Genomic DNA, 13,904 nt, shown 5'->3' on the forward strand with positions numbered 1-13,904 from the left:
AGTCTTAGGTAGACTTTGTCAGGTATTTAGTCACAGCGAAGAGAAAACATGCTATGGAAACCAGATCACATACTGTTCCATCTCCGGGGCTTACTTCTACACTAAAGCAGCATTGTTCTCTCACACGGTGCTTTCTAGAATGTTCAAGACTTTGTCATCTTAGATTTTGCATAGGTTAGATTACACACCCAAACTGAAACCAATTCTGTAGGGATTTTAGGCTAAAGCTGAGTCTACAACTTTGGTATAAAAGTTCTCAGAAAATGGGGGCGGGAGACATGACTCAGCAGGTAAAAGCACTGGCTGTTCTTGTAGAAGACCAAGGTTCGAATCCCAGCACCCACATGGTGGCTAAGAACTGTCCATAACCCCAGTTCCAGGGAATTTGATGCCCTCTTCAGTCCTCTGTGGGTACTGTTTGACAGGGATGCACTTACATACGTGCAGGCATAACACTCATACACATAAAATAAAATTTTTTAAAAGTTCTCATTAAAAAAGCCAGACTTAAAGTTCTGATTTCCAGAGTGGCGGGTGGGCATTGATTACATTCCTTGACCCATAGCTGAGCCATTGTGTAGTTTAGTAGGTTGTAAGCTCTCAGTGGGTGAGGACTGCCCTCCAGAGTATGCTTATGCAAAGGGATGTTAACCTTGCCTCAGACTTCTCAGCCCAGTCTCATGAAGAAAGAATCTCCAGAAAGATTCTTTGCTACCTTCTTCCTCTACCTACCTGCTTTCAGACCAGGGCTGGCTAGTTTAAAAGTATCAGCATTGGCCAGGGTGTGGTGGCGCACGCCTTTAGTCTCAGCACTTGGGAGGCAGAAGTAGGTGGATCTCTGTGAGTTCAAGGCCAGCCTGGTCTCCATAGTGAATCCAGGACAGCTGGGCTACAGGGAGACCCTGTCTCAAAAAGACCAAAAAAAAAAAAAAAAAAAAAAAAGTATCAGCATGAGGGGGAGGAGCTACCACCCCAGGACTTCAGGCTCAGCAAAGCATTAGGGTCTTTCCTTAATAAAAGTCTTACAGGGTGTGGTGAGATTAAAAGATTAGACTTCCTTGTTATAAAACAAGTTCCCATTTTTATGGGGTTTGAAAGAAGACTAGTACCCCTCAGCTTGAAGCAGTTAGACTGGTTTATATAACACTTTCATTCCTACTCTATTCCTCTTCAGGTTCAAACACCTCTGAAGAAGCAACTTTTGTCAGAAAGGAGTTTATTTGATTAACACTGTAATGGAAATCACTTTGTCTATGGTCTGGTGGGGAATGGCAGAGGGAGAAGGCGCTGGTCTCATTGTAACAAAAAAAAAAAGCAGAGAAATGAATGTTCATGCTCAGTTTGATTTCTCTTTTTCACTGAGTCTATGAACTTAGTCCATGAGATGGTGCCACCCACATTTGGAGTGGGCCATCTTCCTGCTCAGGGGAAACACCCTCAGGTATGTTTCCATGCTGATTCTAAATCCATCAATTTAAGATGATTAGCCATTACAGCCCTTGGGGCGCCCTAGGAATAGCTACAGTATGAGGAGGTTTAGAGGCCTATGAAAAACCTTCAAGGTTCAGAGTTCCAGGAACTTGGTCTTTGCCCAGGTCACACCCAAGGAAGAGAAGCTGTCTTTTCATGCTAATAATATATTATACAAAAGATGGAATGATAGCTTAGTAGTAAAACAGCTATGGCCTAGCAGGAATTCTCCATCTCTGTGCAACCCTGTGGCTGGCTTCAGCAGTGAGCAGTGGCTGCTATATGCAGGGTTTGTACTTAGTCGGCACTTTCCTTTTTCTTTTTTAAAATAAACATTTTTTGTTAAAAAAAAAGGCATTAATTTGGGGAATTTCATATATGTACACAATTTTGATCACTCCCCTAACCCGCCCAGATCCATCCCACTCTCAAGTTCTTTTTAGCCCACTTAGTCCAATTTGTGCTGCCCATGCACTTCATGGGCGTGGTCGACCTACCAGACACCACACATAGAGTGTTCTTAAGGAGCCTGTCGCTTCTGAGACAGAATCTCCATAAGGCCAAGGAAGCTTTATAGTGCTTGAGCGGCTACTGCAGGTAATGCCACCTATCAAACCAGACGGAGCTTCCTTGATCCCATCCACAAAACAATGCCCAATCCTTAATCAAAACAGTGCTTTCAAATGAGTCTGCCAAGGACCTGACAGGCTAAGATGAACCTTCAGGTGAAAGATCTCAGCCCACCTGTTTTCTGCAAGTATTTCTTGTCAGACAGCTTTGTTCTGAAACGAAAATCCTAACTCCATTAGGGCATAAGGAAGTTTAACAGTCCTGCAAATGTTGCAGATCACATGTTCCATCCTTCAAACATCACAGAGGACATCGATCGACTTCCCTGAGAGAATGCGGTCTGTTTTTCTTGTGGCATCAGGATCAGCTATATGGAATCCACAGACTACATGCTTCCTAGTGTAGCTATGAATATGGACAAACAAAAATCAATCTTGTCTGAAACACTGTGCGCTTGGGGGGGGGTTGATTTGTTTATGCTTTGGCAACTTGACAATTTGAGTGGGAACTTTGAGACTTGACATTGTCATCTACAGACTCAAAAGGATGGACATACCTAGTCTGAGAGGGAAGAACAAATTTCTGTCACTTTCTATCATTGCTCTAGACAAGCGTGTCTTCTTTAAGACATTAGGAATCCCGAAGTCCAGCCTGGTCTACATAACCAGTTCCAGGCTAACTGGGGCTATAGGGAGGCCCTGTCTCAAAAACACCATAAAAGAAAAAAATGATAATCTAAGGCTCACCCAGCTAGGAAATTATGGGATCCAAACTTTTAACATGCCTGATTCCAAGGGTAGGTGTGGTGGCCATGCCTGTAATTACAGCCCTCAGGAGGTGGAGGAGCCCTACTGTCTTAGACTAGAGACAGAGCCTCTGCTTTGCTCTGCCATCCTCACCTCACCTTGCCCGCTGAGTCCTGCCCTGTTGTCTGTCTTGGTGCACCTATACCAGTGGATGAACTGCAGCAATCCTCAGAGCTTAAAGTGGAGCCAGAACTGGAGTCTTTAGAGCTGGATCCAGGGCTGGTGTCAGTGACAGAGTTATGACAAGACCTGGAGTTAGAGCCACTGCTGAAGGCAGGACTGGATCTGAATCTAGAGCCCTCGTTATGCATGGCCCCATAAAGAATGCTGAGGATATTGAACACGATATTGAAGGGGCATCAAAGAATCAGAACAGATTGTGGCATATGCCTTTAGTCACAGCATTCGGGAGGCAAAGGCAGGCAGATCTCCATGAGATCAAGGTCAGCCTGGTGTACATAGCAAGTTCCAGGACAGCTGGGCTACAGGAAGACCCTGTCTTAACAAAAACAAGAAATGGGCTGGAGATATGGCTCAGCTGTTAAGAGCTCCGGCTTTTCTTACAGAGGATCTGGGTTCGAGTCCCAAATAGCAACTAACAACTGTCTGTAATTCCAGCTCCAGGGGATCTGACATCCTCTTCTGACCTCCACAGGTATTGCATGACACAGGTGCACTTACATACATGCAGGCAATACATTCATACACATATAATAAAAATAATAAATATTTTTAAAAAAACAAGAACAAAACAAACAAAAAACAGATGCTTGCCATCATTCTAATATGTTCCTAAGGCTGTGTGCTGTGCTGGGAGACACAGAAGTCCTGAGGACAGGCCAGGGCATTTTGGAGATTCTTTGAGGTCCAAGGCAGTGACATCTTTCCAGTATGGAAGGGTTTCAACATTGTAGTAACTGGTAAGGCCACACTGGTACAAAGCAGCATTGGTCCTTCCTGAGTTGCACATAGATGGAGAATTCCTGCTAGGTCATAGCTGTTTTACCACTAAGCTATCATTCCATTTCTGATATATATGTCTTTTTGAGACAGGGTCTCCCTTGTAGCCCCAGCTCTCCTGGAACTCATTATGTTGACCAGGCTGGCATTGAACTCACAGAGATCCTCCTGCCTCTGCCTCTCAAGTGCTGGAATTGAAGGTGTGCGCCACCACTGTTAGTGTGAAAAGAAAGCTTCTCTGCCTTGGGTGTGACCTGAGCAAAGACCAAGTTCCTGGAACTCTGAACCTTGAAGGTTTTCGTAGGCCTCTGAACCTCCTCATACCATAGCTGTTCCTAGGGAGCCCCAAGGGCAACTGCCACTGCTCTGAGGCGTGCTTGTGGTTCAACTGGAATGGTAAATTGTGGCTGTTTTCTGCCTGGCATGTCAGAAGAACAGTCCTGTTCAGAAAGGGGCTAATAATAATCAGGGGAAGGGGTGGCAGGCACATGTCTGGTCATGACAGTGGCATAAGCAGCTGGAACCAGGCCAAGAAGATGGTTGAGGAAGATACACAAAGGAGAGCAGAAAAAACTCAAGGAGCTAAAAGCAAAGGCCACAGAGAGCGGTCCCTCTGACAACAGGTGGAATTAAAAACTTTGGCAAAAAGTAAGCTGTTCCTTGTGCCTGAGATGATAGAGGCCCTTTGTTCCATTTCCATGTAAATGTTCCCTGCCATTACATCTTTTGCCCCATATAGCAAGAGTGAAGTGTTGTCTTGGAGTCTTTTGTACATCATAATAAAACTTTTGTAAAAACAAGCAAAAATAAAAACAAAAACAAAAAACAAAAACAAAAAAAGACACTGGGAATCCCAAAGAAGGCTGGGGCAAACATTATAAAGTCTTTGTGAAGATAAAAATGGCTGAACTTGCTTTCACATAGAACCTCTAGGCTTATTTTTTCTAAAAGAGAACTTAGAAATAGTTTTGTTGAAGTACCTTATGGTAGAGTCCCCAAACAGCACATATTTTAGATCTTTTTCTTCCGCCTGTTCCTCCAGCTGTACAGCTGGATCAAAGCCGTGATTAGTAAACCATATAACAGCCTAAAGGCTATCCTGTCTTAAAATTTCCCTGGTCAAACAAATTTTAGTCCAACACTTTTGAATTCAGTCTCTCTCATGTTCTCATGCCACGAAGAGAAAGCATCCAGATTCCTTGCCAAAACATAGCATGGTCTCTTCCCCTAGTTCCCGACAGCATCCTTTTCACCTCTACAACTGGATGACACAGGGCCTCAGGTGTGTGCATTTCTCTTTGCTTCCTGGTCCTCCAAGCTTCATTCAGAACAACCCACTAAGCTTTCCTTATAGTACTCCAGAGCTTCTCTACCCTCCTGCTCCAAGCTCTTCCACATTCTTTATACAAATGCATTCCAAAGGCCTATTAAATCCATGGTCAGGTTTTTTGGCAATGGCTTATTTCTGGGTACCAATTTTCTATATTGCTTTTCTCATCATTTGACCATCCCGGCAAGACTTAAATGTTTCAGGGACTTGGGACTTTTTAAGGCAGGGTTTCCTGTAGCCCAGGCTGGCCTTCGACTTAATTTGTAGCCAAGAAAGATTTAGAACTCCATAGTGCTGGGATTATAGCAGTGAGCCACCACACCCAGTTGTTTGATGTTGGGGACCGAGCACAGGGCTTCTACATGCTAGGCAAGTAGTCTATCCACTGAGCTAAATACCCAGTACTGGAATGAACACATTTTAAAGAGATGCTTATGCCCTTCATTTTGGCTATCAGACTATTGAAGCAATGGACTCCAAGAAGCTGGAATTTATCCAAGACTCTCATGTTGACAGGACTAAAAGGCTGAGGCCCTGGGGACCATCAGAGGGGAAAGTTTGTCCCAGGAAGATTTGTAACTTGTCAGGTGACAGACATTGCAGGAGGGACTGGAGCTGAGATAGTGGTGGATAGGCACAACTTGACAGGGATTGCTTAGCTATACCTATGGCTCTCTAAACTTCCACCCCATATTAATACCCCAAAGATGAACTTCGGGGGATGAACTGGGCCTCTGTTCTCTCCAACACAACCAAAATTGACTGATTCTGCTTTTCAATATGGGTGCCACATTATCAGGGAAATTAGGGTCTCTCTCAGGGTTCTTAGTCTCATTAATAATTTAAGGGACTCATAAGGAAAATTAAGGACAATTTTATTACTTAAAAGGAAAACCCTAGAGCATGCAAACTGTAAATTCAAAAAGAGAAGAGGAAGAAAAAATCATACCATTCATAAGCAGACACAAAGAGGAAGAGGGAGGGTCAGTTCAGAGAGAAAAAGAGAAAGGTCATGGTGCTTGAAAAGCATGCCCAGCCTGGACTTATGAAAATATGCAAAAGACAAAGGAAGAGAAAGGAAAGTTATGCTTTATTGAGTGATTCAAATAGCAGCCACATTGTGGTGGGAGTGCAAGTGACTGCAGTGAGGCTGGGTTTTTGGGAAGCAAAAGTACAGTATCTCTCTAAAGCCTAATTATTCTTCCCATCTCTCCAGTATGGCTTAAGATGAATTAGCCCTCCTAAGTGGTAGTCTGAACTAGGTGATCGGCAAGCACAGCTGGATTAATTTATGTTTGGGCAGTTTGGAATGTTAGGTCTGTAGCCAAGGCCAGAGATTAGGCCCATTCTTTTGACCAGAAGAAATAGCTTCTCCTTAATGAGCCTCAATAAGAGCCCTGATGATGCTCTGAAGAGGCAACTATATCATTTAGGAGATGCACTGAAAATTGAGGATTAGATCGAAACCACTTTACCATGAAAATCTAGAGAACAAATTCTACAGCTGTTCACCAGAAGGGATTTGTGTCTGGAGTTCTGCTCACACCCTCAGGTAGAGCCTCCAGGCAAGGATGCTTATTTAAGAGGCAGAGGATACCAGATTTCCCTTCTTGCATTCCTAGCCAGAGAACCAAGGTCAATCAGAAACTTCTGCTTTGGGGAGCCCTGTGCCTAAAGGGTCAGCCATTTCCTCCTATCCTTGTCCTCATCAGTATTACTTGTTTAATTACCTTTTCCAGGAAGACTGAGCGAACCCGGGTTAGTGCTGTCAAGGCTCAAGCTTTGAACCCTAGTAACTCCAGTAGCAATTTCTGTAATCACACATCTCAAGAAGCAACTTAAGAGAGAAAGGGGTTTACTGGGCTCAGAGTTCAATGGCGTGCACTTCGCCATGGTTTTGTGGCAAAAGCACAGCAGGGGGAGAAGGAGGCAGCTGGTCATATAACTAAAACAGAAATGAATGTTGCTCAGAAATTGAGTCCATGAACCTAGTCCATGAGATGGTGCCATTCACTTTGGGAGTGCATCATCTTCCTGCTCAGTTAAAGCTTTTTGGAACTGCCCTCAGGTAGATTTCCATGATTCTAAATTCTGTCATGTTATGATTAACCATTACACCAGTCCTTCTCACCATGACACCAGAAGATGAATTCTTTGGAATCGGGGGTTAGTTATAAGGCTTTGGACTAAAGACGGTACAGAAATACTCGAAAGGTTTGTACCTAGTTGTGTATTTCCTGTTTCCTGTATCCTGAGACAGTCCAGGGCAAATAAAGCATTGTAATCTGACAGATTCCAGGACAAAGCTTGCCAGCAATAAACAAAACTTACTCCTAGGGGTGTAGGACATGTTCATATGCTGGAGAGAAGTGTTTAACACCAGAGGCCATCATTCTGTCATGTGTGGACAGTCTGATTCCTAGGTTCTAGTTTGACAATAAGATTTGAACTCAGACTGCAATATTGAAGCTATGTTCTACATAGGTCATTTTAAACCAGCATCATGGTTATCATTGTCAATGAGACAGAGCTAGAAAAACCTAGAGGGTAGAATATGTCTGGGCATGTCTGGGGGGGGTTGTTTTGGGATTGGATTGAAGTGGGAGGACACACCCTAGAAGTGGGTGGTGCCATGCCAAGAGCAGGGCTCCAGGACTGCATAAAAAGAAGGCAGCCCAGGTTAGTTCTCTAGGAGTTTGAGTTGTCTCCATCTTACTTGTCTTGTGGGAAGGCTCTCAGGTGAAGGAGTGGAGATAGGGGCTCCAGGCTTCTGGCAATAGGACCGCCACTGCCTTTCGACCCAGAAATTTTCCCATTTTATCCTGTATTCAGTTGCTCCTGGCCCCAGAAAGATTACCACCATGGAGTCTTCAAAGCTGCACCCTGGTGAGGTGGTGACCAGTACAGAGGGCACCGACACTGAACAGTCATGGGGCATCAAGAGTCCAGAAAAAACAAGGATTCAAGTGGCCTCAGCAGCAAGCCACAGAAGTAGTGCCAGGAGCATGGAGCCCAGCCCCGACAAAGCTGGATGGAGCTCCCAGTGCTACAGAGGAAGAAGAATCAAAACCACAACTTTGAGGCTCCAGCCAGCTGCAAACCTAGCTCAGGTGCCAACTCACTCAGCACTGAAGAGACCAATGAACACCACACAAAGTTGGGGCTAAAAGGCATGGAAGCCAGTGCCACCAGAGAAACCAAATGGGAAAGGATGGAGAACTGGGAACCCCGGTGGAAGAAGGCTGGAACTTCCGAGGTGACTGCTGCAGGGAACCACTCAGAGGATGAGGAGGACCAGGACTATGTTCCCTATGTGCCATTGCGGCTGCGTCGATAACTTCGGCTCCAGCAACTGTTGGAGAGAACAGGCAAACGAGCTGGAGCAGAAAATGGCCAACAGGAACCCGGAAATGACGACATCCTGATGGGCCCTCAGTCCAAGGTCAGTCTCCTGGATCAGCACCAGCACCTCAAAGAGAAGGCTGAAGGACAAAAGGAGTCTGCCAAGGAGAAGCAATTAAGGGAAGAGGAGAAGATTCTGGAGAGTGTGGCTGAGGGGAGAGCCTTGATGTCTGTGAGGGAAATGGCCAAGGGCATCACATATTCTGATCCAATCAAAACCAGCTAGACTCCTCCATGCTACTTCCTGAGCATGTCTGAGGGGAGGCATGAGCACGTTCAAAAGAAGTACCACATCCTGGTAGAGGGAGACGGTATTCCACCACCCATCAAGAGCTTCCAGGAAATGAAGTTTCCTGCAGCCATTCTTCGGGGCCTGAAGAAGAAAGGAATCTACCACCCAACACCCATCCAGATCCAGGGCATCCCCACCGTTCTGTCTGGTCGGGACATGATAGGTATTGCCTTTACGGGATCAGGCAAGACACTGGTATTTGCCCTGCGTCTCATCATGTTCTGCCTGGAACAAGAGAAATGCCTGCCGTTCTCCAAGCATGAAGGGCCTTATGGACTCATCATCTGCCGCTCTCGAGAGCTGGCCTGCAGACCCATGACATCCTGGAGTATTATTGCCATTTGTTGCAAGACAGCAGCTTCCCGCATCTGTGCTATGCTCTCTGCATCGGGAGCAAGTCTGTCAAAGAGCAGATGGAGACCATCAAACATGGTGTGCACATGATGGTAGCCACCCCTGGGCGCCTTATCGATTTGCTTCAGAAGAAAATAGCCTAGACACCTGCTGCTACTTGGCTCTGGATGAGGCTGACCACATGATCGACATAGGCTTTGAGGGTGACATTTGCACCATCTTCTCCTACTTCCAGGGCCAGAGGCAGACACTACTCTTCAGTGCCACCATGCCAACAAAGATTCAGAATTTTGCTGAGTGCCCTTGTAAAGCCTGTCATCATTAATGTAGGGTGAGCTGGAGCTGCTAGCCTGGATGTCATCCCGGAAGTGGAATATGTGAAGGAGGAAACCAAGATGGCATCCTGCTTGAGTGTCTGCAGAAGATACCCATACTGGTGCTCATCTTTGCAGAGAAGAAAGCAGATGTGGATGCCATCCACGGATACCTGCTGCTCAAGGGGGTTGAAGCTGTGGCTATTCATGGGGGCAGAGACCAGGATGAACGAACCAAGGCCACTGAGGCATTCCATAAGGAAAAGAAGGATATATTAGTGGCCACAGATGTGGCCTCCAAGGGCCTGGACTTCCCTACTATCCAACATGTCATCAATTATGACATGCCTGAGGATATCGAGAACTATGTACACCGAATAGGCTGCACTGGGCGCTCAGGAAACACTGGGATCGCCACCACCTTCATCAAGTTCTGTGATGAGTCAGTCCTCATGGACCTCAAGGCTTTACTGTTAGAGGCCAAGCAGAAGGTTCCCCCTGTGCTGCAAGCCCTGAAGTGTGGGAATGAGTCCATGTTGGGCATCCGAGGAGAGTGTGGCTGTGCCTTATGTGGGGGCCTGGGCCATTGGATCACTGACTGCCCCAAATTGGAGGCTATGCAGACCAAGCAGGTCATCAGCATTGGCCACAAAGACTACCTGGCGCACAGCCCCATAGACTTCTGAACCACCTGCTTCCCCTCTTTTCTCCACGAGGCCTCAGTCCCAAGACGCTAGCCATGCTCACACATCAGTCTCCAGGACAAGAAGCCAGCATCTTTGACCCAACTGAGCTGGACTAGGCAACCCCAGTGCTGCCCAGAGTTACTGTTTTTAGTTTCTTTTCCCCAGCTGGCATTAAAACACAAGCTCCCTAACTGGGTGTGGTTGTGCATGCCTTTGTACTTGGGAGGCAGAGGCAGGCAGACCTCTGTGAGTTCAGGTTAGCTGGGTCTACAGGGAGACTCTGTCTCAAAAACAAAAACAAACAAACAAACAAAAGCTTAACCATTACATGAATCCTTCTTACAATGAGAATGAATTCATTGGAGTTGGTGTGAGGTAAAAGGCTTTGGGCAGAAGACATCAAGTATAAACATACTGGAAAGGTAAGAGCTGGTTTTGTATTCCCTGTACCTTTAGACGGTCCAGGATAAACAAAGCATTGTAACTTGACAGATTCCAGGACAATGCTTCCCAAGAAAGAAATGAATTTACTCCTAGGGGTGTAAGACATGTTCATTGTTAGATTTAGGAGGGCAGAAAAAGGAAGGAGTATAAAATTTAGAAATAAGAGTCAGAGCAGGATCTCAAACAGGCAAGGAATGTGCTCCCCGGATTCAGGAAACCCAGCAAAGGCCTGATAGCTTTTCCTTGAGTAACGATTATCTGTGATCTGAAGAGAGAGAAGTCTGGTATTATGTAAGAACTCTGTTGCACAGCTGCAAGAGTTAACTCTGGGCCAGGGTCTACTGTCCTTGAGGGTCTCTTTTCTGAAGATTATTTGCTCAGTCAGGTGGGTGAGTTATTTATAGCCCCAAAGGAGACACGTACGCTCTTTAACTGCCTCTTTCAGTCCTGGGGTGACCAGTTAATAAGGCCTGAGCAAGGCCAGACTGCTGATTTAGGGCCAGTTAGCTACTCTAAGGAATTTATGTCTTTATGGCCTCCTCTACTGAAGCTTATGGCTCTCCTGAAATTCAGTATTCTATCATTCCAGACCCTGGGTGCATATTAAAAAAAGAGGGCAGGGGGCAGAATGGAAAGAGGGGCACATTGCTTTGGGGGGCAAGAAGAAGATACAGGCACAGTGAGGAAAAACTGGATCAAGTCCGGGATATAGGATGTAAAAGTTTCCTTGAAGTCACAGTTCTTTGTGCTAGTATGGGAATCCTAATTGGTGACTGGTCCAGGCATCAATCAGAGGTTACTTTGAAGCTCCTTCAGCAGACTGAAGAGAGGATTAGGTCAGTGAAGGTGATACAGTTTCTCTGCAGAGGGCCAGCAAGCTGATTGTCTCAGGGAACTTTTGGTTTCTGAGAAGTTTTCAGATGGCATGGAGCAGGAGCATAGTCTTAATTTGGTCTTAGGTAGAGGCTTGGACAGTCATACAGGCTGCTGAGTCAGGAGATTCTGTAAGAAATTTTGGAAACAACAGTTAATTAAGCATAGTGTAGGGAGGGAATTGGAAGATGAGCTGGTCAGCCCAGTCCTCATCTTGAAAGAAACTGGTCATTATTTCTTTGAGGTCTTTATCCTAACTCCTTTCTTTGAAGAGGTAACCCTAGTTGCCAATAGGGAATGTGGACGTTAAGTTGTTCTGGTTTCTTTTGTGCTGAATATGGGCGAAGAGTGTGGCATCAGGGGTACTCCTTCAGTGGGTCTATCTAAAAGAGACCCCCACAGCTATAACTGTTAGTCCTTGGCTGGTGCCTGGGAGGAGATATGAAGGAGAGGTAAGACAAGAAGAGTTAGGCACACATTTTAGGCAGGGAACCAGGAGAAATAAATGTCCAGATTAAAGTTCATTAGAGTCTCTTGATGGGGGCTTCCAAGAGCATTCATCCATTGGGTTATTTTCTTTTTCTTCATGTCACAGCTGGACTCAGGATTTGTTTTTCAGGGACTTTGATAGATGTTGAGGTGGTTAGAATCACATTGTGTTCCCTCCTAAAAGCTTCTAGACAGAAAGAGAAGAAATTTAGTCGTCATTTAATTTTGATACAAACAGTAGTAGACTTGTCCCCCTTGGCTGCAGGTGGTACAAAATTCTAGTCTTCCTGTCCCTGGCATACATGCTTTAATTCCCATCAATGAATGCAGTCCCCCTTGAATCTTTGCTGGCTATGTGGTTGCCTAGTATAGTGCGGTAGATCTTGCCTTTGGGAGGGAGGTGTTCAGTCTGAGTGGGGCCTCGGAAGGCACAGCTGGAGGACCTCTGGTTCATGAGGCTCTGGAACATGGCAAATTCTAAAAATATTCTTGGGTATATGCTGACCTCCTTCAGTGTTAAAAATGGGAGGAGTTAGAATCGAAAGAAAATATTATCATGCCTTTGTAATATCATTCAATATACCCCCTGGTTTCCTGAAGAAGGCAGAATTGATCCAGAGAGTTGGGATAGGATTATTGTTCAAACAGTTAAAGGAGGATATGGATCTGGGAACGTATTCCTGTACAGCTTTTAGAAAACAGACAGCTATTGAGCATTTTTCAGGACCTTTTCAGGAATGTAAAGAGAAGCCTATGCTGCCCTTTCAAAGCCCTTTCATTACTATTGGTTGAAATAAACCTGCACCTGATAGGGATGCTTTGTGGAGATGGCATTAAGGCTCTCCCTGATAGCCTGTTAAGATGGGAAATATGGCAAGGCTTCAGCTTCTTCCTTCGATTGGCATAAATTAACTAAAGCTAGCCTTACTAGAGGAGATTATTATCTAATTTGGAAATCTGTCAAAATTTTGCCTAAAATGATCCTGAATTTAATAAATTAAAATAAAAAATAAAAATAGCCTTTATTAAAAAATCAATAGAGAAAAAAATACTTCAAATTTTCATATTGTCTGAGTCCCTCTACAGACAGGTTAACTGGTTATAGATATAAGCTTTAAAGCATCTGGTAACCCCAGAAATAGCCAGGGAGAAATTCAAGTTAGACAGTGGCAGATCTTTTTGTTGACTTGATTCTCCTCAATTGATAGCTAACTGCCATGTACTCCTGATCCTATAAAATTTAGAGATATCAGAGGGTGACCCTTCAAAATCAAGTGTTCTGACTTTTGTCACTTCCTGTTCTCAATACAGAACCCAACAAATATAAGACTCATCTAAAAATATCTATATAGGTTACAAGAAAGACAGCAACCAATGCAAACAAGTAGATTCAATTTCAGAGAAAAGCAGATACCTCTTGTATATTAAAACATGTATATTGGTAAATTATATATATTATCCTGTGCTGTTCAACTCACTGAGAAGCTGGCTCTGGAGATGGGGTTTGGCCTCCTAATTCAGATTCAAACCTGTCCTCCAAAAACTCCTGAGTTGGACTGGCACCCTGACTCAGTGACCAAGAAGAGGAAAATAAAATAGACATAATAAAAAACAATATGTCCTTAAAGACAATTAGGGAATGAAATATTTCCATCAGAAGTTATTATTTATTTATTTTATAGTATAAAGATGTTTATAGTAAAAACAAATTATAGCATGCTTGTTTACCAACATTGAGATTATACAACAGTAACTAAAGTTACAAAATTGATGTTCAATTTAGATAATTCAAATTAAAATATTAGTTTTCTTTGCTCCAGTGTTACTGACTCAGATTATCAAATCCTTGTTATGGATAATTCTCAGCTACTCAAAAAATTTTTTTTTTAACAATTGACACGATTTATTGTTTAC

At 44.3% G+C, this 13,904-nt stretch overlaps 1 protein-coding gene and 1 pseudogene across 2 annotated transcripts in view; one reads left to right on the plus strand and one right to left on the minus strand.

Annotated features, from left to right (window-relative positions):
• The first annotated feature begins 6,119 nt into the window (after positions 1 to 6,119).
• Positions 6,120 to 10,279, plus strand: LOC103742458 (annotated as a pseudogene). Its single transcript, XR_001872694.2, has one exon. The product of XR_001872694.2 is annotated as a probable ATP-dependent RNA helicase DDX41 pseudogene (transcript).
• A 1,357-nt stretch (positions 10,280 to 11,636) lies between these two features.
• Ccng2 (cyclin G2) overlaps positions 11,637 to 13,904 on the minus strand; it is a 47,392-nt gene continuing 45,124 nt past the window's right edge. Inside the window, exon 4 of the mRNA XM_029568535.1 lies at positions 11,637 to 12,177. The gene's annotated coding sequence lies outside the window, so the exon portion shown is untranslated. The remainder of the gene's footprint in view (positions 12,178 to 13,904) is intronic.

This window comes from Nannospalax galili, unplaced genomic scaffold (genome assembly GCF_000622305.1).
Source record: "Nannospalax galili isolate Female #2095 unplaced genomic scaffold, S.galili_v1.0 scaffold800, whole genome shotgun sequence".
NCBI classification, from domain to species: domain Eukaryota; kingdom Metazoa; phylum Chordata; class Mammalia; order Rodentia; family Spalacidae; genus Nannospalax; species Nannospalax galili.